Below are 26,405 nucleotides of genomic sequence, written 5' to 3'. Positions count from 1 at the left end.
AACAATAGAAAAGTAACTAAGACACATGCCAACAATATAATTTTCAAAATGTATAATAAATGAAATATATCTTTAAATATTTATATATTTTGTGTTAACAGTTATATATGATTATATAGGTATATAGTATAGGTATAAATAAAAACAGAGGTGGCTAAGAAAATTATACATTGTGCATGGTTTAGCATCTTCTTACAAATAATCTTTTAGTCATTATAGTTTTAAACTTAAAAAAGAAAAACTACAATGGATAATTGTTGTCGGGAGGCTGCTGGTTCATTCCTGCCAGCTTAGACCCAAAATAACCACACAGAAACTATATTATTTGCAATACTATTTGACCAATAGCTTAAATGTATTTCTAGCTAGCTCTTATATTGTAAACTAACCCATCTCCATTAATCTGTGCATCATCACAAGGTTACAGGCTCCAGCGGAGGAATCTGTGTCTGGCAGTGGCTATATGGCTTCCTCCTGACTCCACCTACTCTCTCTATATATCTCTTTCAGCCTGGCTTTACTATATTAAGCCATTAGTTGAAAGCAGCTTTTTTTATTAACCAATGGCAATAAAACATATTCATAGCATATATCACTTCCCACATCACCTCCCCTTTTCTGTCTAAATAAAAAGAAAGTTTTTAACTTTAACATAGCAAGATTACATATAACAAAACAGGTATCAAACAAGAATTATAGTTACAATATTTATATCTACTTTATCTTTTATCACAAATAAGGAAAGCTGTTACTATAATTATCTATTCTTCACCTCCATCCAAGATTCGAGAAAGATATAATATTACCTAAATAAACATGAAGTGCATTGTAAGGCACTTCCAAAACTCTGGAGTTGACAGAGACATCTCACTGCCTGGACAGTCAACCAAAGTTCTTCTGTAACATGCTGTGCACCCATCTTCAGCCTACTGGCCCATAGTATCTGACAGACTTTTCCATAAGGCAGGAAATTTCAAAGAGAGTTCCACCTATATTAGTGGTTTGTCAGTCATTGTCTTCTGTGTTCTGCAGAATGTCTGGCAGACTCTTTCATGAAACAGGAACCCCAAAGCACTGTCTTACCTTCTTTAGGCAGCTTCAATAGTCATTTTTCTGTGGGGCCTGCAAGTCCAGTCAAGCAGTTCCGGCAAGAACAGTTTCTTGCCCAAATGGCTAACAAACACTATAAGGACCCTCTTTGATGCCCATCATCCTCTTGAAGTAGATTGGTGCTGCCAGGAGCAGATGTATCTCACTGTCATGAAAATCCTAAGTTTTTAAGACATTTTAAATTCCATATTCTGTAGTCTTTGAAAGATCTTAAGAATATTTATCCATCTGATATACATCTCTGTACAACTAGGAAACCTGTCTAACATGACTATGAACTTGACTAATATAGATGATTATCTATTAACCTGTATTTCTCAATTATCCATTACATTCCTAAATGAGCTGCACAAATACAATAGCTTAATAATGATCAGAAATATACATACAGCAAAATTGACTTTAAATTTGTATCAGTATACCAAAATCCATACCAATGCAAATCTCTATAGCTAATAATGAATTAAAGCCATCAGAGATTGTTCTTGCTTATGCCTAACTATAGCAACTTTCTATACAAGTCTTTTGAGAAATAAAATATAGGATTTTTTTTTACAACACTTAGCAAAGTGTTAAATAAATGAATTTTTAAGTGCTTATTTGCATTATTTTACTTTTAAATATTAGAGTATTCCTAAAATTTAGCAGAGTTCACAGGGCCCTGACAGAAAGCACCTACCTTGTGGATTATATCTTTTCTTCATGCACTCACTATACAAAATGAGGAATGGTTTCTCAGATGCACTCCTCATCTGATGCGAAGTACTGAAACCCCCAAATCGTTCACTCTCCACTGAATTTCTCTCAGGCCAGCTCTCTCATTGTTTAGTCGGTTTATTTTTCCTAATCAAAAAGCTTTCTGTTGTCATGATGTGAAACATCTAGACCTGTGACCTAAAATCAGTAAATCGTATAAAAAGCCTTTTATCTTTCTGTCTGTAACTAATATATCTGAATATTTTACTACATAAAACGACTTTGGAGGTGATAATACCTCTTATATTCTATATTTTCATCACGTAAATAAAATTTCTGCTCAACAGTTTGACAACATGACCCCTGTCGACCAGCCTTTTCATTGTCATCTTCCCGCTGGGTAAAACTTCATTCCATTTCTTTGCTTCAGTCTTCTTCTGCCCTTTCCTCTATTCCTACCTCCTTACACTTTCCTCTCTCGTAAATGATCTGCACTGCTAGGAAAATTTCTTGGAAATCATCTTATTTCAAAAATCTAGAAATTTCATTTGCATATTCCAAAATATGTAGCGTACATCTACATAACAAACACAAATATATTTAAGTACATAAATGTAGATATATACATATGCATGACTGAGCATGGCTACTGTGGCATAATTTTTGCTTTTGCTTTCTTGTTTGTTTTGCAGTGTTGGTGACTGAATTTAAGGTTTCATGCAATCAGTGAACTGTCACCCAAGCCATGTTTTATATGGTCAGTGATGTAAAATCCATGATGAAAGAAGGGACGATGTTTTGAACAGCTTGGATACTCTTACACAACCACAAAACCTGTAGACAAACATACTGGCTACTTTTATCAGGCTATTCACAACATGACTTACTATAATCTCTTGTTGGTGGAGAGATTATTAATTGATTCACATGAATATTTTTGTCATAATGCCACATTTCCAAGATCAGTTCAACCAAAAAGATGCATGAAGACCAGACTTGATGGGCAATTCGTGCACATCTTCCATTGTTATGGTGTTATTCACAAGTGAGCTTTTTTAATGAAATGCCTTGTGAGTGTTGCTACTGTTTGAAATGAACATAAAGGAAAGGAACAATTTCTAAGCTTGCTGCCAGTTCCCTGGTCTTGCTTTTGTCTACTTTGATATGTTGCAATCTCAGCTAATTCTATTGACAAGCACACACACTATAGCGGGTGCTAAACAGGTCTTAAGTTGCACAAAAGAACTGCCAGAAAAGTCCTGGCCTTGAGATGGCTGCTGTGATAAAGAGGTACCTTTCATTTAAAACCTTCAAAACCCCCACTGGATGCTGTGCCCGAAAGTGTCAATAAAACCAGTAGAAGGTGGTTCTCAAGTAAACAAGGCACCAGAAGTAAAAATAGAAAATTGCTGGATTTCAGGCTGATAGGCCAGGGTGACACAAGTTGGCCATACAATTCTATTGTGCTAATAAATCAGAATGTATTGCCATGGAGAGACAGTCATAAGAAGAAAATATGGTGATGGTCATGGTGGTGATGATGGAGACATGAAATAAAAGACCCAAATCTCCTTTCATGCAAAAATTGTATGGAATTAAACTATTCAAGAAAGAAGGGTGTGTGGGTCCATAGAAGTCTAGGGCTAATATTTTGCATATTATTTTAGAAGCATCTTAGTTAAGTCACCATATTTTTTTCTGCTTTCCACAAGTTCAGAGTTTCCTCTTTTACATAACTTACCAACCATTTCTGCATTTAATGAAGCTCACCTTAGTGCCTACTTATTTACAAAGTTAACCATAATTTCAAACATTTCCCACAAAATAGTTTTGTTACAAGCGCTCTTAAAATTATCTTCTCTGTTGGAAGAAAAGTATCATAGAGTGGATATTCATTGTACAATCATACTGTAAATACCATTGTTACTACCACTAAACAAATGCTGTCATTAAACATATTAGCTGATCTGGGTCCTAGATTTTTCCATGGATCTTAGGCAGTAAGCAGTTGTATTTGCTGGTATTTACATGGTAAAATGAGCACGCTGTATTTCTTTTTCTAGTGAACACACTCTAGTCTTCAACTTTCTAGTATTGTAATTCGTTAATGAACAGGCAGATTTTAATCACTGCTGTTATAGGGAGTGTCTGTTTTCATTTGCCCTACTGCTTATCATTAAGCAACATTATGAATTTACAGGAAACTACAGAGGAATAATTGCCAAGTTCAACTCTAAGTACAGAGGAGATTTATGCTTATTTCCTGATAAGCCACAGAGGAAAAACCTGGCTTCCTTGAAAACAGAAAGATTTCTTGGTAATTGTGTCAGAGGGATGGAAAATGGAGGTGATAATTTGTTTGTTTATAACATTTGGAATAGTTTCTTTGAATATTTCTTTGGAAGCATCATAGAATAATCCCCTGAACATCCCTATACACTATGAGCACTAAATGTTGAACTTTGAAAGTTGGTGTAATGAATTATCAAAGAACTAAGTGGTTCTGAGTTTGAACTTCACTTTCTAAAGCTCTTGAATAACAAAAGACCAGCTGTATGTCCTAAACCATGCGATAGAGGAAAACGTTCATTGTTAATATTCACAAATATTTCATTTCATATGGATCTGTAAATTAATTTTCCCTACTTTTATGTTTAAAAATGGTGCTGGGCAACACCTTTAATCCCAGCACTCAGGAGGCAAAGGCAGGCGAATCTCTGTAAGTTTGAGGCTACCCTGGCCTATAAGACCAAGTTCCAGGACAGGTACCAAAGCTACAGAGAAATTCTGTCTTGAAAATCAAAACAAAACAAAACAACAACAAAAAAATGGTGCTGGTATTACTATTTCCAGATAGCTGACAAACACACATGAACATTCAGAAGCAGAGTATAAATAAAATAACAAGAATAAGAACATTTAATAAAAAGGTTTTTTAACTTCACAATAAATTACCAAATTCCTGAAAGCTATCGTGAACTCTGGCATGCTATATGTGAGATCTCTACCCTCTTGCTACACAACGGAGCTTTGTACATTCAGAACTCTTCCTCTCTGTCTTCTCCTTCCATCCCTTTAATAGATAGCCACTCACCATATACTCTGTTTCTGGTTTTGATTTTATTTATTTTTTAGTTGTAACATCTAAATGTGATTGTGCAGCATTTTCCTCTGGTTTGTTCAATTCACTTAGAACAATGTCCTTCAGGTTCAAACTGGGCTCTGTGAGGTGAGGTGAGTATGTTAGTCCTTCAATTCAAACTTTTTATGATTTAGATATGTATTCAAATGTGATATAACAAACTTTTAATGTGTACAGAAAATTAAAAACATGAAGGACCAAGAAACAGACACAAAGCTAACTATCCCAAATATACTAACCCAAAAGCTGCCATATGTACAAGATAGGAGGAAAAAAAAGAAAAAAAGAAGTCTATAAAAATGTCAAGTAAAACACGTGAAATAAGCATAAATGTTTATGATCAAGAAAATAATAAGCAAGAAAGTATCAAGTATGTATATAAATTCGATGCAAAAAACTTATATAAATAGAAACATTAATGCCAATATAATTCCATGAATGGAACTACCTATTTTAGAGAGTATAGTGGTCCAACAGGACTGTATTAGTTAGGAAAAACAACAATAATAATTTTAGGGATTGACAATTTCTGTGAAATTGTTATGGTATCTTTAATAACTATTTAAAGAAAATAAAACGTACTTGAAAAAGGCAGAAAATGTAGTAGGAAATAATATTAGTTCAGAAGGCAGAAAATGAAAGCTGGCATTTTATAGTTTCCCAGTTTTGAGAGAACTTATCTTTCTGTTACTAATTACTAATTTAATTTTCACTGAATACAAATAGAAAGAATGCAACCTTAAAGAATGCAACTTGATTCCAATAATTTCAATTCATTTTTAATTCACTGAGCTTTATGACCCTATATGTGATATATCTGGGGATTTGCTTAATAATAAATTGCAAAGATTGGAGACTCTGTAGTTTCTGGGTCCAGTGTCCTGTAAGGATTAACTCAATCCCATTGTTCATTACAGTATTGATTTCCATTGTCATTCTTACAAATTTTGTGTATATTTCTGATGATTATTTTTAATGAAAGGAAGGATGTTAAAGTGTCTTATTCAAAACTATCATGCTTTCTTTTGTGTATTTTCTCATGTTTTCTTTCATGTATTTTCTATTCTTGATTTTCCTTATGTGTCTTCTTTGTGGCTTACTTTTGTAACTTCATACTATCTCTCTGTGTCTCTAGTTATCTTCTTTGAACTATAATATAGTTTATTTGATCCTAATATATTCATTATGCCTTCTTTTGATCAATGATTGTATAGTACAATTATTCTTATCCTTTTATTTCAATCTAGTTATATCATTTGAAGTGAAATTTTTGTTAGTGGCATACACAAGTGTCATGTTTTTATACAACTCCTAATTTCTATTAATTAGCATATAGATCATTTACATCTAATATTATTCTTCTTTCAGTAAGGCTAAGTCAATTTTTTTGACATTTTTGTTGGTTTTTACTTTTATCTTTTCTTTTCCTGATATCCTGTCAGTTATACATTTTCAAATTTCTGTTTTTACTAATCTATAGTGAATAAGAAATTAATCTTAGCCTTCAGGAAAAGGTCATACTGTTTTCTAAATGATCTGACTGTAGAGATTTAACTAAGGTTGACTCCCATGCCACTTCCAATTTTTGCTAATTGTGTATCCTGCGTATCTGTAAAAATCACATAAAATGCCAACTTCATAAGTTTCCTAGGACTAATGAGGTATCTATCATTCATAATGCTAGTGCACCACAAAATAGATGATGGGGAAAGAGTAGCTCTCACTTTTTCTTCCAACTTTTACCAAAAATGGAAGCAGATTTGCAAAAGCATTCTTTATGTCCAAAACATGAAACTCAAAAATGTATCATATTATCATGAATATATATTACTATAATATAAAAACTTGTTTGGGCTGAACCATTGAAGAGCAAGGAAGAATTGTCATTGTGTGTAAAATTCTAAAGAATCATTGTTCTTGTAAAGCATTTTACAAATCACTCAAACAAATTGTGCCAACCAGCCACAGAATTTTAACTTTCAAAAATTAATACTAATTAATTTTTCTGCAATATAATATGAAGTGGCCATAATTGGGTTATACCAATGGAATGGAGACTAATGCAGAATTGCTTTAGCAAAGGTCTGGTGTAAAGAGACTTTTCAGTGGACAGATCAAGGCTAAAGCTGCCCAGATATGCATAAACATGGCTGGATAGGATAAGAAGGAAGGTCTCAAAACCTCTTACAGAAAAATAAAATAACAATGCAAAATATCAAGTTTTAGATGGATTGACAACTTCATCAATGATGCCAGAAAATAGTGCCTTCTTGTACATGGTTTAGTGTAAAAGATTTCATAAAAGATTTTGACTTGAGGCTATAATCAATAGTTTCTAGTTAATTAGTTACCCTTGATTAAGCTCTTAATGTTTACTATTTTTCCAAAAACAGTACAGGAGATGCAAACTCAGGTTATGGAGAGTGTTTACCCTATGACCAATGTAGCTGCATCAGGGTTAAAAAAATTAATACTTTATCCTCCTATACACAGTAACTCTATTGAAACTCTTTTTTTTATACCCCTAACATACATAATTTAGGAAGTGTAAGGTAATCAACAATCTTACCCAACAGTGAACTATGAGAACTACAATAACTAGCCTGGAAGGATATGCCCCTTAGTGCAGTCGTGTAATGAATATTATGGCAGTGACCAATCATTTTCTGATTAGATTTGTACCTACTTCGCAAGATAGGACTTGTATTAGTACTGTTAACTGGGCCACGAGCCCATGGCTGACTAGGTAAAATGATGCATGGGAGAATCAACTACCACTATTTTGCTAAATGCACATAGTAAAACACTGTTCTCTAAATGCTTTATACACATAGATTAGTGCAGCTCTCAGGCCTCAGCAGAGAAATATTAGGGATGGCAAATAATACTGAAACATACCTGGTCAGAGTGCAGAGAATAAGATATTGTGGGGTGCTCAGCTCTAGACAGGACATCTATAGGACATCCTTTCCTCTGAAGACTTAGGAGTTATGTCAGGAGACAGGTCAGAAAGACTGTTTGAGACAGGTTACAAAGGAATGATGCAAAACATTGTTTTTAGGACATGCCAGAGCTGTTGCACACATGTACTACCAAAGGCCATGGTTAAATGAACAAAATCAGCACTAAATAAAGTCACTAAAAATTCTAGTGTGAATAGGGTAGAGGCCCATGAAATCCTACCCACAGCTATGGAACTATTGGGAAGGAGAGTCAATTTTCTTCCAGGATATTTGACTCCCCACACATACTAGACAAATGAACTCACTGTGGTTTTTAAAAGGGGAGAATGTGAAGTGAGGGTAGTTTATTGGAATCATTGGAGGAGAGAGAGTAGATTGGATTTGATTTTTAAAATGTAGGCATATATGAACTTATCAAACAATAAGTTAAATTAATGTTAGCTACCCTTGGCCTCCTGTTATTAGAAGAGAATCTAAAAGATAGAACAAATAATAGCTTTTTTCTTATTTATCTTATTTCTATACCTGTAATCTAGAGACCTGACAGCTAAGAATTTTATCAAGCTTTCCTGGTTGTTTTAGACACAATTTACTGGACCCAACATATCATCATGATGAGACAGACAGAGTCAGTGTTTCCTTTAAGGCTTAGAGAGCAAAGGCACTCAGGTCAAAGTGATGAAGCTCGTCATCAGTTAACAAGGAATGTAAAGAAAAAGATAAAATACAAGGTTACCTAAGAAACACTCCAAATGTTTTCTTTTTTCTTTTTCTTCTTTTTTTATTATATATATTTTTATTTTTCCATTCAAAAATTTCCACTTCCTCCCCTCCTCCCATTCCCCTCCCGCTCCCCCACTCACCCTTCTCCCTCCCCCTCCAGTCTTAAGAGATGGCAGAGTACCCTGCCCTGTGGGAAGTCCAAGGCCCTCCCCCCCTTCCATCCAGGCCTAGGAAGGTGTGCATCCAAATAGACTAGTATCCCAAAAAGTTAGTACATGCAGTAGAGACAAATCCCAAAAAGCCAGTACATGCTGTAGAAACAAGTCCCCATGCCATTATCAATGGCTTCTCAGTCAGCCACATTCAGAGAGTCCAGTTTGATCAAGTGCTCGTTCAGTCCGAGTCTAGCTGGAAGCTGGATTTGGTGAGCTCCCATTAGATCAGGCACACTGTTTTCTGAGGTTTCTACTAGTTCTACAACCAGGAACATAGTGTGTTTGTTGTTGGTGTTGGTGGTTTACCATAATTGCTAGAAGCTTATCTTCCTTCTATTATATGAGCACAAATAAGATATTAAAACAGAGCCGGGCGGTGGTGGCGCACGCCTTTAATCCCAGCACTCGGGAGGCAGAGGCAGGCGGATCTCTGTGAGTTCGAGGCCAGCCTGGTCTACAAGAGCTAGTTCCAGGACAAGCTCTAAAAAAAGCTGCAGAGAAACCCTGTCTCGAAAAACCAAAAAAAAAAAAAAATATTAAAACAGGAGCCTTAAAATAGCAATAAAAAAGACAGAAAAACTAAAGCCCACTTTAACATCATCTATTCTTCATTGCTTAAATGATAAAAAAATATCATACATTATATTTTAAAATTAGAATCACTTTCCCAGCCTTAATACAAGGGGAGGTGCTTAGTCTTACTACAACTTCATATACCTTGTTCTGTTATATCCATGGGAGAACTGCTCCTCTCTGAACAGAAAGGAAGGAGGTGTGGATTGGGGTGGGGCAGAGGGGAAATAAGGTCATGGAATGGGAAGAGAAGAAGGAGGGAAAACTGTGATCTCGTTGTTAAAAAAACTTAGAAGAAAAAAAGAATCACCTCTCTATAGCAAAGTATTTTAACATAATCAAAATTTTCATTTTTCTATATTGTATTTGAAGAAGAAATGTAATTTCATTCTAAAGCAGTGTATTGCTCTTCAGAAACTGCAGACAATAACGGTGATTGTTAGAGAATTCTTGCAAGTAGTCTCGCCTACAAACAAAAACAAGAAAAGGGCTTTTTAAGAAACTTTTGGCCCATAACCCTCTCATCCAGCTCATGCTGGGTTGCCATTTTTGTAACACAGTCGTGGGAGTCTTAAATGCCGTGGTAGGCATGTCCTGCCAGCTGTTTGTAGGATTGTATAGGTCAGCCAGCCCAGGGGTTTAACGTTAGTACTCTCGAGTCCATTATGGTTCCACTGAAGGGTGGAAATTCAATCTTCGATCACTGTTCTATAACAAATTGCCGCGTTAGGCTTTTGCTGAAATAGTTCCCCTATTTCTGACTTGAGCTATTCGTGCACAATAGCTGCATTTCTTAAGGTCAACAACTTCTGTTTGGACATTAGGGTTCAAGTTGAAAGATTTAGAATGTGAGAAATTTTGCAGCAGAGACACGGTTCTTGGAAGCTGAGTCAAATGCTAGAAGTGACCATCTTTAGAGACCAAATGACTTTCATTGGGCAAACATTAAGAAATTAATTAATTTGGAAGGAATCTTATCCAGGCTATTGATTAGTAGGGGACCCAGGGTGGGAGACCTCCTACCTCAGGTTTTAATGGCATACTTTGTTTTATGCCTGTTTTATGACTTCATTGTTCTTAGAAAACAAGTATCAAAACCATTCCCTCAACCTACTTATAAATGGAAGAACGTTAAGGCTAACTTAATTGTAAGAACTTCCTTTCCTATAATCAGACCTCACAGCTTGAAGCCCTGTGTTTTTAATTAAGCTAACTGGATAGGTAACAGAGAATTTGGGAGTAAAAGAATCCCTGGTTAGGAATAACCCAAAAGTTAGTTTATGTTGCTTTAGGTTTCTTTTCAGAATATTTAGTGGCCCACTCTTGCCTCCTGAAGCTACTCATATTACATTTTGCTTAACTCACATGTACGCCACTTGACTTTGCTGTGGCCTGCTAGCAGACAGGGAGGAGAGGATTTGCAGGCAGAGTATTCAGCTTAAAGGGAAAGTTCAAAGCTGCTTGCCTTAAGGCCCCCTCCACGTGTGGAAACCACAGGTCAATCATCAACACTTGGCTTTAACTTGACTTTAATCAAAGGATAAGGACAGCTCAGTTGGAATCTGGAATCTAGTGCTCTATAGAATCTTTAATAAGGGATGCAAGCACATTAGCTTCAAAGCTACAAGTTTCCTCGTGCCTTCTGTGAGTAGGCAGAATCTACCTGCTGGCTCACTTTGTGGAGAATGAAGATATAAGCTGATCTAACCTGGTTTACACTTCACTTCTCACACATAATTCTCTCTTTTTTTGTTTGTTTGTTTGTTTTTATTTTTTATTTATTTATTTTTTTCATTCTCATGGTTTATTTTTTTTATATTTAAAAATTTCCATCTCCTTCCCTCCTCCTCCCCCTCCCTCCGCTCCTCCTCCCCCTTCCCGCCCCTCCTTCTCCCCCTTCCCTCCCCTTCCCTCCACCCATACCTCCCCTCCCTCCCTCTCAAGTCCAAGGAGCCATCAGGGTTCCCCACTCTATGCTAAGTCCAAGGTCCTCCCAACTCCCCCCAGGTCCAGGAAGGTGATCAACCAAGCTGAGAAGGCTCCCACAGAGCCCGTCCATGCAGAAGAATCAGAGCCCAGCGCCAATGTCCTTTGCTTCTCAGTCAGCCCCCGCTGTTGGCCACATTCAGAGAGACGGGTTTGGTCGCATGATCCATCAGTCCCATTCCAACTGGAGTTGGTGATCTCCCTTTAGTTCTGTCCCACCGTCTCCATGAGTGAACGCACCCCTCACGTTCCTGACTTTCTTTCTCATGTTCTCCCTCCTTCTGCTCCTCATCAGGACCTTGGGAGCTCAGTCCGGTGCTCCAATGTGGGGCTCTGTCATTTTCTTCATCTATCGTCAGGTGGAGGTTCTTCTTATTATCTTCTCAAGGATCCCAAATTTATAGGCTCGATGTCCTTTAATTATGGCTAGAAACCTATTTCTCATTTAGATTTCAGGACTTTTTGTTTCAATATTTCTACATTGTCCACATTTTAAACTACCTTGGCTACAGTTGTAGCTTAGTGTAAAAAAAACTGTTCTCCAGTCAGCTCGCAAATAAGAGCGTGGTGACTTATTATTAATTATGAAAGCTTGGCCTTAGCTTAGGCTTGTTCTTAACTAGCTCTTACAGTTTAAATTAACCCACTTCTATTAGTCTACATTCTGTAGCATACCACCCGTCCTACTTCTATGATTCATGGAGTCTCTGCCTTTCTTCTTGCCAGACTCCTATCTGTCCCTGGAGCTCCCACCTAGCCAATTCCTGTCTAGCTAATGGCCAGTCAGCTCTTTATTAAACCAATAACAGCAAATACATATTCACATGGCATGCAAATATCCCACAACAGCTTAGGTTCCATCTTCTTTTACCTGATGACTGTAATGGTGCTCACAGTGTTGTCTTCTTCAGTCCAAGTCTTTCTCCAACTTCCTTAGCTCCTTCTGCCATCACATGTAAGATCATAATATCTCCATACTCCAGAGGTATTTCCTAAAGCACGGTATTGCCACGAAACTCCAATGTCCAAGAATTGCATCCTTTAATATTTTCACAATACCTGCAGTGAAAAATTCCAACATCTTCAGTCAAACATAGCTAGATTCCCTCAAGTTTTCCTTGATGAGCAACTTTCCCCAGTATGTGAACTTCATGAACATTTTACAGAATACAATTTTTGACACATTGCAGGTTAGGAAATCATTCTGGGTGCATACAGTGCATATATATTCAAGCAAAACACTCAGAAACATAAAATAATACAATAAAATAAAAGTGCTTAAATGATCAAAATTTAGAATAATTGAAAACTTAGATTTTGAAACAATCTAGCTGAAAGTCCACCGCCAGACACTGTATCCACAATATTGTTTTTATGACTTGTACTGTCAGGTAAATTCTAGGAATGGAATTTAATTTAGTGTTTCTAAAAGAGAACATTTTAAAAAAAGAACTTAAAGGTTCATCGGCCATTTCCTGGGTCTTAGAATGGGCATGTTTTGCCCATACCTGTAACTTTCCTGTCTAATTCTTCCATACTAAAAAATTGAACAGAACCTTGAGAATCCTACATAACAGCACCCTCCTTGCAAGGAAGTCTAGGAAATTCTGGTCTGTCAGGCAGTAGATCCAACTATTTTCTTTTTGCTCCTTTACTTTTCTAAGCCCTCAACTGCTACAGTGTTTGCACTATTGTATTATAACTACTCCATCTGTATCTTTCCTCCCCACTACAGACTGAGAGTTAGCTACTCAAAGCCAACAGCTCTGCCATTCACATCTATAGCTCTATAGCAAGTGGTCAATGGCACCATTGAATAAATGAATAAGCAAGGAAAATATGTTCATGATTAAATTCATGAAACCTAGTCTGGAAATAAATATCTAATTATACTATAATTGTTGGATTCAAAGTAAGTTTTAAATACTTTATGTTTACCTCTCAATCTTTCCACATTATACTCATCAGTACTATAATTATGTGTTATGTAGTATTTAGTATACATTGGTTTCCACATCCCAAAATCAAACTAGAACAAAAGGCATTATAGAAGTAACCTGATATCAACTGATTTTTTTTTTCAGACAAGGTCTCACTGTGTAGTCCTGGCTGGTCTGGAACTTGCTATGTACACAGACTGGTCTCAAAGTTATAGAGATATGTCTGCCTCTGCCAATGGAATGCTGATATTAACTTTATTTTTTTCTAAAAACCAATTTTCTTTTGAGTAAGGGGTGATCTGGAGGAAGGTCTGATCACTTCAGTAAAGACATTGATTATGGCAGTAGCTGCATTGATGTGTCCTTACCACAAATGTTTTTTTAAGAACTGAAAGAAAATGAAGCAAAGCTCTAGAATTTTCATGGATATATCCTTACTAGAAGATAATATCTTGTCCCCCAGAAAGCCCTCACCAAAGAGCAGGAAGTATAACCCGTATGACAGAATATCAGTGCCCCAAACTAACCTACATACAAATGGCTAGAAAACATGGATTCTATCTAAAATAAGAAAAATAAATTAACACAAAAGGTAGAAATAAGTATTTAGTTGCTCTTGCAGTAGGGAGAAGTATTACTTTTCAATGGAGAGGCCAACTTGTTTAAAAAATGTCATTGTGTGGAAAAGAGAGGAATGGCTGAGAAATAAGGAAAGGCATGACTACACAAAGACTTTACACACTGTGGCTGCCTCTGGAGATGGAGGACAAAGTCTTCATAGGAGATGAGAAAGCCAAAGAAAGGCAATGCATTGTGAAACCACCCAGAAGGATGCAGCCCCACCAGTACTCTCACCTTAGCCTGTTGAGACAAATTCTAGGCTTCTAGGAGTTTATTTTGATGAAGAAATTGGTGGTTGGTCAATTAGCACAGATGATGTTTCTCAAAGATAGTTCCCTCCCTTCAAAGAGGAAGAGAGAAATAAAAGCCTGTCTGGAACTGAATGAAGAGAAGGAAGAGTATTACACTGTGAAATAACACCATACTTCCTGTACTGATGCTGCAGTCATCTGATCTAACCTTGCTAAACAATTTGCTACACGATTTCATAGTGGTACAGATGGTGGGGGACGGAAACTACTCTCAGTTTTGATGTAACTTAGTTGAATGTTCATTTTTTGAAAACCTTATAGAAAAGATCTATCTGTGCTACATCTATTATTAGCACTGCATATTAACAAATTTGGATAAAAATGAGTGTTGAACCACATCATATACATAATATTGGTGTTTTCAGGCTTTGGATTATTTCTCTAACCCATTGTTTATTAACATATTGAGAAACTGGTTAACTAGTTGTCCTCTGACAGCTCAGGTGTTGCATCAATGTACAACACATACACAGAAGTTTTCTCAGTGAGTTTCTGATGTACAAATTTCACTCATAGACTCTCTGCCATCTGCCTTCATAAACTTGTCTATCTACAGGATAGAATCTATTTCTCTTTTAACAGGAAAAGTTTCTTGATATTATAGTTTGAGTTTTTTATATTTCTTTAAAGAAGAAAAAAACAAAATTACTGTGATAGGCCATGGTTGCAAACGTCTTTAATCGCAGTACTAAGGAGGCAAAGGTAGGAATATTTCTGTGGGTTCAAGACCAGCTGAGTCTACATTGTGAGTTTTAAGCCAGCCAAGACAACATAATAAGCCCCTGTTCTAAAAGAAAATAAAAATAACAAAATAAAACAAACAACAAAAACGACAGTCAACAAATTTGCTTTTTGTGAGATACTATAAGGTTTACTTGAAACATAATCCTTCATTATGGAAATATAAGAGTAGTACAGGAGGTCCTTCTTTCTTGGTGTTGCTTTTATTGGTTAATAAAGAGACTGCTTTGGACCCTTGATAGGGCAGAACTTAGGAAGGCAGAGAATACAGAACTGAATTCTGGGAAGAAGAAAGCAGAGTCAGAGAGATGCCATGGACCCACCGCCGGAGATAGATGTTCTGAGACTTTGCTGGTAGACCATGAACTCATGGTGATATACAGATTAATAGAAATGGGTTAAACTAATATGTAAGAGTTAGCCAATAAGAAGTTAGAGCTAATGGTCCAAGCAGTGATTTAATTAATACAGTTTCTGTGTGGTTATTTCAGGGCTAAGCTAGCCAGGCGGCCAGGATGAACAAGCAGGCCCTGCTCCTTCATAAGAGTGTGAAAAACCAATTCCCTTTCCTGAGAAAATGGGACTTGAAACCCAAGGAGCCTTTCCAAGTGGACGAGAGTCACGTATTTCCCCTACCAGTGCCAGTTCAAGACAATACAGAAAATTACACATCTTTAAGGAACATTCTCTTCTAAGCCTCCTACTTCCTCCCCGCCTAGCTATTACAAACAAACACTTCCAGCCTATAAGATATGACCATAAAAATAAAAAAAGCACAAAGAACTGGAAATATATCTCAGTGGTAAGCTATTTATGACCACGCCTGATAACCTGGGTTTGGTTCCCAGAACCCACATGCTGAAAGAAATAAGAAAAGTTAAAACTCAGCCCTAAGAAGTAATATCAGTACAAATGTTATTGATAATTTTATAAACATGACAAACATCTCTAAATTCTAGAATATCACATGTGACCACAAACTGAATAAGCCATATCTACGTGCACAGAAGCTGTGGGTCACCCTTAAAGAGCTTGAAATTCTCTTGCATGGTTTAGTGGATAGACAATTTTCAAGCAAAGAACATATTAGTGAAACCGGGGTGCCACAGACTTGGCATGTATCAAGAAACATCCTTTAGTAATAGATAGCTTTTTTGACACAGCCTGAGAGATAGGATATTACTAATAAAGATGTTAATTGCAGGTCCTGAATCTCTTTAAGAGAAGATTTAATCCTATTTAATCCTTTGTGGTTACAGAGTACTTACCCCATGAATTCTTAAGAGAAAAGTTTCTCCCTGCTTTGGTAGCAACTGTAAAATGTGCTTTAAATTTAGTCTTTTGTGAGTCTATGGTTAGTTCAGTGTTTTCTTGTGACTCTGTGGCAAGTGGGACCCTATTTTAGTCTTTTAATCAAATCTGTCTTTAGTGAACAGGGAGACTCTTCAAAGAGTGTGGGCATAAAACCCCTTCTCTCTTCTGAAACCCATTCACCAATGCTGCCAGATTTTTTTTAAATGTTAACTAACGTTTAGACAGGTACATTTAAATTCAACAAGATGAGATAAAAAATAAACAAGTTAAATATAACTTCAACTTGATTTTATAGTCCTCAAGGGTGTTCTTTAATTTAAAAAAAGAAAGGGAGGGAAGGAAGAAAGAAAGAAAGAAAGAAAGAAAGAAAGAAAGAAAGAAAGAAAGAAAGAAAGAAAACATGAATGAATGGGTGAATAAATGAATGAATGAAGCAAAGAATGAGCTTCCTCTGTGCTTTTGCTGGATGTAATCTTATTGTAAAGACACAGCCTAGAAAAATGCCCAGAAACCTCCTGGTATTCTGGAGATTTCACAACCCTTTATTTGAATGTAATTAATTGTCATAATTATGAACAAAACTATAAGAAATTATTCAAGATACCAGGTGAAGGATTAATAGCAATGTATGAATCTATAAGACACTAGAACTTGGTGTCTTTTATTAAAATTTGGATTGCTTTTAATTTTTAACTGATTAGGGAAAGAAGCATTCCCATTTTCAGTCATACTCTATTCAGCTCCCCTGTTACTGTGTACTGTAACTTTAACTTAAAAATGATTCACTTGGGTTTTTTGTTCATTTTGGCAAGGGCTAGTGGTTACTCCTTTATTTCAGCTTGACTAGTAATTTTCTTTGCATTCCTGAAGGGTCTTACTGCCTTTATGCTTCCTTGATTTCTTCCCTTTACTTCTGTCTCCCATCTTTCGCATGTCTCATTCCCTCTCTACTTTGCTGCAGTTTTAGACCTTTCAGAACATCCTGACCACCCCCTACCTCCTGCTGCTCCTACCCTTTATCCTGCTGCTCTCCTGTGGACTGGGTTGCTTTTGTTCATGGTACTTTACAAAGTGCTGGCTAGCTGTCCTTGCTCCACTGAGATACAACCACAGTTTCCAAAGTGCTGGGTTGTTTTTTTTTCCTCATTTTTTATTAAAGATTTCCATCTCCTTCCCTCCTGTTCCCCCTTCCCTCCCCTCCCTTCCACCCATACCCCCTCTCCACCCCTCTCCAAGACAAAGAGCCATCAGGGTTCCCTTCACTATGTTAAGTCCAAGGTCCTCCTAGCTCCCCCTAAGTCCAGGAAGGTGAGCAACCAAACTGACAAGGCTCACAGTGAGCCCGTCCATGCTGTAGAGTTCATGTTCATTGCCATTGTCCTTGGTTTCTCAGTCCTCCTCCACCAAGGTCCCGATGAGGAGCAAAAGGAGGGAGATCATGAGCAAGGAAGTCAGGACCGTGAGGAGTGCATTTACCCATTGAGACGGTGGGACAGATCTAACGGGAGACCACCAAGTCCAGTTGGAATGGGACTGATGGAACAGGGGACCAAACCGGACTCTCTGAATGTGGGTTTTTTTTTTTTTTAAGACACCTGATTTTTAACAATCATGAATGTTTTAAAGAATTCTACAAAAGAATCGCTTACAGGTAACTGAGCACATCTCCTTTACATAGATCTTTCCTTCATTCATTTTTTTAAATTTTTTTTCAAAAGAACACAAACTATCTTTTTTCATTATATATACCCAATCCAAGTTCCCACTTCCTTCCTCCTCCCTTTCCTTCCACTTACCCCACCCCCATCCCCAATCTACTCCTCAGAGAGGGTAAGGCACATTGCCTTGGGGAAGGTTCAAGGCCCTCCCTACCATATATAGGCTGAGGAAGGTATCCATCTAAAGAGAATAGGTTCCCAAAAAGCGAGTGCAAGCAGTAGGGATAAATCCTGGTGCACTGCCCGTGGCCCCACAGTCTGCCCCAGCCATGCTACTTACTGTTAACCTCATTCAGAGGGACTAGTTTCATCCTATGTTTGTTCCTTCCCAGTCTGGCTAGTGTTGGTGAGCTCACATTACTTCAGGTAGACTGTTGCAGTGGGTGTCCCCATCATGATCTGCTGGTGGGAAGGCAAACTTGTACAACTACTTTGGAAGTCAGTATGGTGGGTTCTCGGGAAAATTAAGAATCAACCTACCTGAGGCTCCAGCAACACCTCTCTGGGCATATACCCAAATATACTATAAAGACATTTGTTCAACTATGTTCATAGCAGCATTATTTGTAATAGCCAGAACCTGGAAACCATCTAGATGCCCCTCAACTGAAGAATTGATAAAGAAACTGTGGTATATTTCCACATTAGAGTATTACTCAATGGTAAAAAATGATGACATCTTGAATTTTGCATGCATATGATGGAAGTAAAAAACACTATCCTGAGAGAGGTAATCTAGACCCAAAAAGATAAATATGGTATGTACTCACTCATTAGTGGATACTATCCATAAACAAAGGACATTGAGCTAAGTAACAAGGTGAACACTAAGAAAAACATATATAGATCTGCCTGGAAAATAGACAAGATCATCTGACAAAATTGGGAACATAGGGGTGGGAGGAGAAGAGAAGGTAGAATGGGAAGAGGAGGGGAGAGGGAGAGAGAGGAAGAGAACTTGAAGGAATGGAATAGTCAAGATGGAAGAAGGACAGAGATGAGAGCAAGGAAAGAGATATGTTGATTGAGGGAGCCATTATGGGGTTAGCAAGAAACCTGGCTCTAGAGAAATTCCCAGGAATCCACAAGGATGACTCCAGCTAAGCAATATATGAGAGGGTACCCGAACTGGCCTTGCCCTGTAGTCAGACTTAAATATATCTTAAATATCACCATGTAACCTTTATCTAGCAACTGATGGAAACAGAGGCACAGACCCATACCAGTGCAGGGGACTGAGTTCACCAAGTTCAGTTGAAGAGTGGGAGGAATGGGAACATGAACAAAATGGTTAAGACCAAAGTGCTGTTTTAACATGATGAAGCGCACGCAAATGTTCAACATTAGTTTCTCAAAACATAAAAGGAGCCCTGATTGTAGGCAGCATTGTACAATTTCCATTTTGTAAATATTCCCTTCCTGGTGAACACCAAATTCCCAATTTGGTATCAGGAGTTGGGTGATTTCAGATTGGCAAGAGATTAACGTGGTTCATATTCCCGATTCTTGGACTCCACTATAGCACTGAAAGTGGCACCTCTAGAGCATATTCATACTTTTGCCGAGATAATAAAATGACTTCCATATTATTTCATTTCATTTGGTGACTGCGAATCACTACTCTCATATCCTAGGTACTTGAAGAGATTATGACATTCAGAGAGAAAATTTTGCTGGTGAACTAATAACTAGATAGTTAAAGATAGTACTTAGAAGTAGAAAAGCAGGGTTATTTTGTCTTTAAAGTACTTTCTCTTGTTGCTACACTTGATTTTAAACACACATGGATCTCAATTTTACTGTAAACCTAGGTGCCACAGAAGTCCTGCCCCTTGTTCTCGAGACACCCCTACTTTTTGATTGCCCACTTGAGTATTTTGAGACAGGGTCTTACCATGTAGCCAAAGCTTACCTCAAGCTTGCAACCCTCCAGCCTCAGTCTTCTAAGTGATAGAAATACAGATGTGCACGGCCACACCAGCCTCTGCCTATTTTTTGATGGATTTTGCTTGTACTTTTATTTCAACTCATTTCAAATCCATTAGTTAAGTGCTCAGAAAATAAATGCTAATAGAGATAGAGTGTCTTGAATGAAGACAGCATATTTCTAATAATTATCATTAATTTTGCTGCCTTCATTATGTTTTTTATATTATAAAAGGGAATAGTAACCATGTGTTATCTGTCAGCAGAGAAACGAGTTTGTCTTTGTTTGAAAAGTTCACTTTAAAGGTTTCTGTGATACATGACAGCTTTAAAATAGGGCTTCCATTTCAGAATGAATTGCCTGTGGCTGCTCTTCAGGGTTGCTTTATTCTGAGCTGATTCGTCCTATTTGAACATAAAAACAGTGCATATTTATATCTCTGATAGGCCAATAAATAAAATCTTGCTTCCTTTAGGGGAAGTTTCCAGGGAACTAATTAGAGTCAGTAGCAGAGAAAAGCAGAGATTAAAAATGCGTATCAGCTTCTTCCATTGCTCCGTTTATTCTGTACTTGGGCATTTCTACAGCATTTGTGCATGCAGGAAGTGGTGACAGCACATATCATAGTTAGGATGCACCTGTGACATCCTCGTGGCTGGTAGGATTGTCTCTAAGCATCAGCTCGTCTCTCTCTTCCTCCACAGCTCAAATTTCACTTACTGAACAGAGGACTTTTCTTTATGTACAAGGAAATTAAACTTATTCAGGCATACACCTGCTGCAGAAGTAGAAAAACACCTGGGTGCCATTTGCATTTTAAAGATTCAGTTTCTACTGCTATCAATATGGCTAATTGCTGAATCATTTTATTATAATTACTTTTTATCAAAGGATATCTAGAAATAACCTCAATTGTGTAAGATTAATGTTCAAACATGGCAGGTGGGACTATAAAATTTCTAGATTTAAAATACAAGAAACCATTTGTACATGATAATGACATTGCCAGTGTTCACTGGACTCTCTTAAATTCATTGTTTAATCATAAATCGTTTAAGTATATAGTTTGACTCACTGGAGAATCGATTTAAAATGTAATTATATATAATGCAAATCTAATTTTCAAAGGTATTTCTAAAATTGTTATGGTGCCATAATTTTTATTAGAGTATTCAAAAAGGATTTTACCTAGTCTGAACGTTAGTATGTGGTTTCACAAAGATTCAGAGGAACTATTTCATCCCAGTTTCACATTAGGATCATAGTCTTAGCATAACTAAATAACTAGGTATCGTATTGAGAAAGTGTTTAGCTGGCATTACTACTCCAGTGAAGGTAAAAGATAGCATATGGATTCAACATAATATATTAGCTAGCTTTCTGCCATCGTGATTAAAAGGCCTGAAAAAATCAACAAGAATAAGAAATCTTTATTTTGCTCATAACTTTGAATGTTGTAGTCCATGGCCAATTGGCTCTGCTTTCTCAGGCCTCTGATGAGGCTGAGCACTAGGGGAAGGAATATATGCTAGAATAAAGCTGATCACATCAAGACATCCAAGAACTAAAGAGGAAGAATAAATAAGGATAAACTGTATTTTTCAAAATTATAACTCTTAACAACCTACTTACTATAGCATGAACTCAGCCTTTTAGTTGCCAAATAATCCATTGTCATGAAATTAGTCCACTGCTGAGGTGAGGGACCATCACCTACTAAGTGTCCCACCCCTGACACTATTGAATGGGCACCAAGTTTTCAGCACATTATCTTTGGAGCAATTCTTCCTATAGAAGATTGCTTACATATAATTCACATAAGAAGGTAAGGGTTTGCTTTTCTTTGTTCCAATTCAATACTAGTTGTTTTATTGCAAACCTGAAGCTACTGTTACTGTTCTTAAGTATGTTGTGCTAAGCTAATAACTTGTTGGAAAATAGTTATTATTTAAAAGTTATTTATTTTTCTAAGAACATCTTTTCAAATTTTACCTGCTAATCCCATTTCCCACTCCCCCCTCCTGTTTCCTCCACCTTCCCCATATTTCACCCCACATCCACTCTTCAGACAGGGTAAGGCTTCCCATAGGGAATCAATAAAGTCTAGGATATCACTCTGAGGCAGGATCAAGGCCTTACCCCCTATATCTAGGCTGAGAAAGATATCCCTCCTAAAAGAATGGACTCCAGAAAGTCAGTTCAAGCACTAGGGATAAACAGTGGTCCCACTGTCAGTGGCGCTACAAAATGCCCAAGCCATACAACTTTTACCCACATTCAGAGGGGCTAGTTTGGTTCTATGCTGGTTCCCCCACTGTCACTCCAGAGGCAGTAAGCTTGCATTAGCTTAGGTTAGCTGTTTCAGTGGGTATCCCTATAATGGTATAAACCCTTTGCTCATATTATCACTCCTTTCTCTCTTCAACTGGATTTTGGGAGCTATGTCCAGTGCTTCACTGTGGGTATCATCATCTGCTTCCATCAGTCTTTGGATGAAGGTTCTATGATGACAATTAAGGTAGTCATCAATCTGATTACAGGTGAATGCCAGTTTAGGCATCTTCTTCACTATTGCTTAGGTGGGGTCATCCTAATGGCTTCCCTTTATCCCTTCCTCCTCTACTTCTGTACTTCCTTCTCCCCTAACCCACTAATTCCCAATTTTCTCAGGAGATTTACCATTCTCAGAAAGATCCATGAATGTCTGTCTTAGGATTCTCCTTGTTACCTAACTTCTCTTGGGTAGTGGACTATATTCTGGTTGTCCTTTGCTTTACATATAATATCCACTACATACCATGTTTGTCTTTCTGGGTCTGGGTTATCTCACTTAGGATAGTTTTTTTTTTTCAAGTTCCATCCATTTGCAAGATGTCAATGATTTTTACTGCTCCATTGTGTAAATGTACCTCATTTTTCTTATCTATTCTTCAGTTGAGGGGCATCTAGGTTGTTTCCAGGTTCTGGTATTACAAATAATGCTGCTATGAACATAGTTGAGCAGTTTTACTTGTATGATTGAGTATCCTTTGTGTATATGCCCAGGAATGGTATTGCTGGGTCTTGAGGTAGGTAGATCCCAAATTTTCTGAGAAACTGCCATACAAAGTAGCTATACAAGTTTGCACTCCCACCAGCAATGGAGGATTGTTTCCCTTCCTCCACATCCTCTCCAACTTAAGCTATTATTGATGTTTTTGAGCTTAGCCATTCTGACTGGTATAAGTTGGTATTTCAGAGTCATTTTGATTTGCATTTCCTTAATGACTAAAGATGTTGAGCAATTCCTTAAGTGTCTTTCAGTCATTTGAGATTCTTCTGTTTAGAATTCTCTATTTAGGTCTGTACCCCACTTTTAATTGGATTGTTTGTATTTTGATGTCCAAATTATTGAGTTCTTTATTTATTTTGGAAGTCAGTCCTCTGTTTGGTATATATTTTAAGGAAAATTTTATTCAGTCCAGTTTCTTTGGTGTTCTGTAAGCTTCTTGTACCTTCATAGACATATCCTATGTTAGGTTAAGAAATTTTCTTCTATAATTTTGTTGAATATATTTTCTTTGACTTGGAGATGGAGCTCTCCTACCATTATTATTCTTTTTTTCTCATTTTGTTATTAAAAATTTCCATCTCCTCCCCTCCTCCTCCCCCTTCCCTCCCCTCCCTTCCACCCATACCCCCACTCCGCCCCTCTCCAAGCCAAAGAGCCATCAGGGTTCCCTTCACTATGTTAAGTCCAAGGTCCTCCCAGCTCCCCCTAAGACCAGGAAGGTGAGCAACCAAACTGACAAGGCTCACAGTGAGCCCGTCCATGCTGTAGAGTTCATGCTCATGCTATCCTAGATTTCCTTGAAACTTTGTTTTAATAATTTGTTGGATTTAACAGTTTCTTTGACCTATGAATCTATTTTCTCTATAGTATTTTCAACCCCTGAGATTCTTTTTCTATGAATTGTAATCTGTCGGTTATGCTTGCATTTGTAGTTCTGTTCATTTCTGTAGAAATTTCCATATCCAGAGTTCCCTCTGTTTGTGTTTTCTTTATTGCTTCTCTTTCAGTTTTTAAATCATGAACCATTTGAACTATTTTTTCACCTGTTTGATTTTTTTCTCAGTTTTCTTGATTTTCTTTAAAAATTTATTGTTTGTTTTCAAATTTTTATTTGTTTTTTCCTCAATTTCTTTAAGGGAATTTTTTATTTCCTCTTTAAGGGTCTCTACCATCTTCATAAAATTATATTTAAGGTTGCTTTCTTCTGCTTCTTCTGGGTTAGGATGTTCAGGTCTTCCTGTTGTATGACCACTGGGTTCTGGTGTTGCCATTTTGCTTTTCAGATGGTTGAATGTATTCTTTCAATGGTGCCTAACCATCTCTTCCTCCAATTGGTGCAGGTAGTTTCTTTGCCTCTTTGTCTAATCCTTGCAGTCGGTGTCTGTGTCTCAGGGATCCTCTCTTGGACCAATTATTGCAGTAGTTGTCTGTTTCTTAGGGAGCTGGTCTTGGACCACTCTGTTCAGTCATTGTCTGTATCTCAGGGAGCTGCTGAGATCTCTGGGGATTGATGTGTTTGGGGCTGAAGTGAGACTTGTTGATTACAGGATCTGATTATTGAGAGGGAGTTGGAGCAGCCTGCTTGTAGGAGGCTTGCTGCTGGTCAGCTCGTGAACCTGAGGTAGGTGGGAGAGGGGCCCAGGATTTTGGCCTGGGGCCTAGGGACTACAGACTGGGCTGTCCAGATGGGGAGCTGGTCATTCACCTCTTGGCCCACTCTGTGTAGTTCCAGTTTGTGCCTCATAGAGCTACTGAGGTTGCATGGAATGCATGGCTTTGAAGGTAGATTGAAGGGTCTGATCTATATAGGGGTGTTAGTGCTATCTGCCTGGAGGTGGCTTGCCTTCTACCAGGCTAGTGAAGCTGCCTAAGGCATAGAGACTGGGCTGTCCAACTGAGGAGCTGGTCGGTCACTCACCTCTTGGTTAGCTCTGGGCAGTCATCATAAATAGTAAATTATTTAAAGCATATTCTATGCCTGGGATTTTTTATGAAAACAATGATTTTAGAAATATGTGCATTTAGATCATGAGGTGAGATAGGTTCAAAATCTATACTTGAACTCAGAATGTTCAATGTAATTTTACAATATTTTCTGAGGAAAACTACATTACACAGTTCATTAAATCGTTCCTAGTGATGAAGTCTGATGGTGTAGACCAGTCATAGAGTTCTTATCTAGCACATGCAATTATAGCAGGCTTTCTTGGATCACCAGCTCCAAAATCATGTCACAGAGACTGATTATTAATTATGAATGTCAAATCTTAACTTAGGCTTGTTTCTAGCTAGTATTTTTAAAAATATAACTTAAATGAACCTATTTTTTTTATCAACCTATGGGCTACACTGAGGCTCATTTACCTCATCTATGTACTCTCTCTACTGCTTTCCATGTCTGACTTGCTGGCTCCTGTTTTCTCTCTATCTTTCAGACTTGCCTGTCCATCCTCTTTCTTGCTAATGGCTGTTCAGCTTTTGATTAGCTCAATCATGTTTCTTAGACAGGCAAGGTGAAGCAGCAACACATCTTTACATTGTTAAACAAATGCAGCATAAATGGAAGCAACACACCTTTCCATAATTAAACAAATGTGGCATAAACAAATACAATACATGTTTACATAGGAAAATGATTGTTCTGCAACACAAACAAATGGGACACATATTTATATAGATAAGAAATAGTCTATTCCATAACGCATGATCATTTCAGCTTGATCACCAGCACAGCATAAATGAAAGAAAGGAAGGAGGAAGAGAGAGAAGAAAAAGGGGAGGAAGAGAGAGAAAGAGGGGAGAGAAATTAAGAAAGGAAGAAATATAGGTAGAAATGATAAATTCTACAAGTATGATTAGAGTTGAATATGAAGGTTTCTGTAACTGGGAGTAAGTGATTAAGATGCAATGGAACATGGGTAGAACTAATCAACTACTTTTGTTTTGTTACAGCTTTCAGCCCTGGAGAGGCAGATCTTCGACTTCCTTGGCTTCCAGTGGGCCCCCATTCTTGGAAATTTCCTGCATATAATAGTTGTCATATTGGGTTTATTTGGAACCATTCAGTATAGACCACGTTACATCATGGTGGTAAGTGTTATTGTCACATTTCTTCATATAAACACTATAAGGTTTCTATAAGAAAAGAAATAAAATACTTTGTAAGCTCTTCCTATGTGAGATGGTATTGCTATTCTACCTCTGAAATGCTCAATTGTGTAATAAGTGCTCCCCTAGAGCAAAGCCATGTCCCTAAGTCTGAGATGACAGTGTCATTCATGGCATATCTGACTTTGAAGTTTACAAGAAGATTTGAGGCAGGTTTGGTTAAAGTAGAAGATAGGATGACACACATGATACTATGATGACATGT

Source organism: Arvicola amphibius, chromosome 11, assembly GCF_903992535.2.
Source record: "Arvicola amphibius chromosome 11, mArvAmp1.2, whole genome shotgun sequence".
NCBI classification, from domain to species: Eukaryota; Metazoa; Chordata; class Mammalia; order Rodentia; family Cricetidae; genus Arvicola; species Arvicola amphibius.
This window is presented reverse-complemented; position numbering follows the sequence as displayed.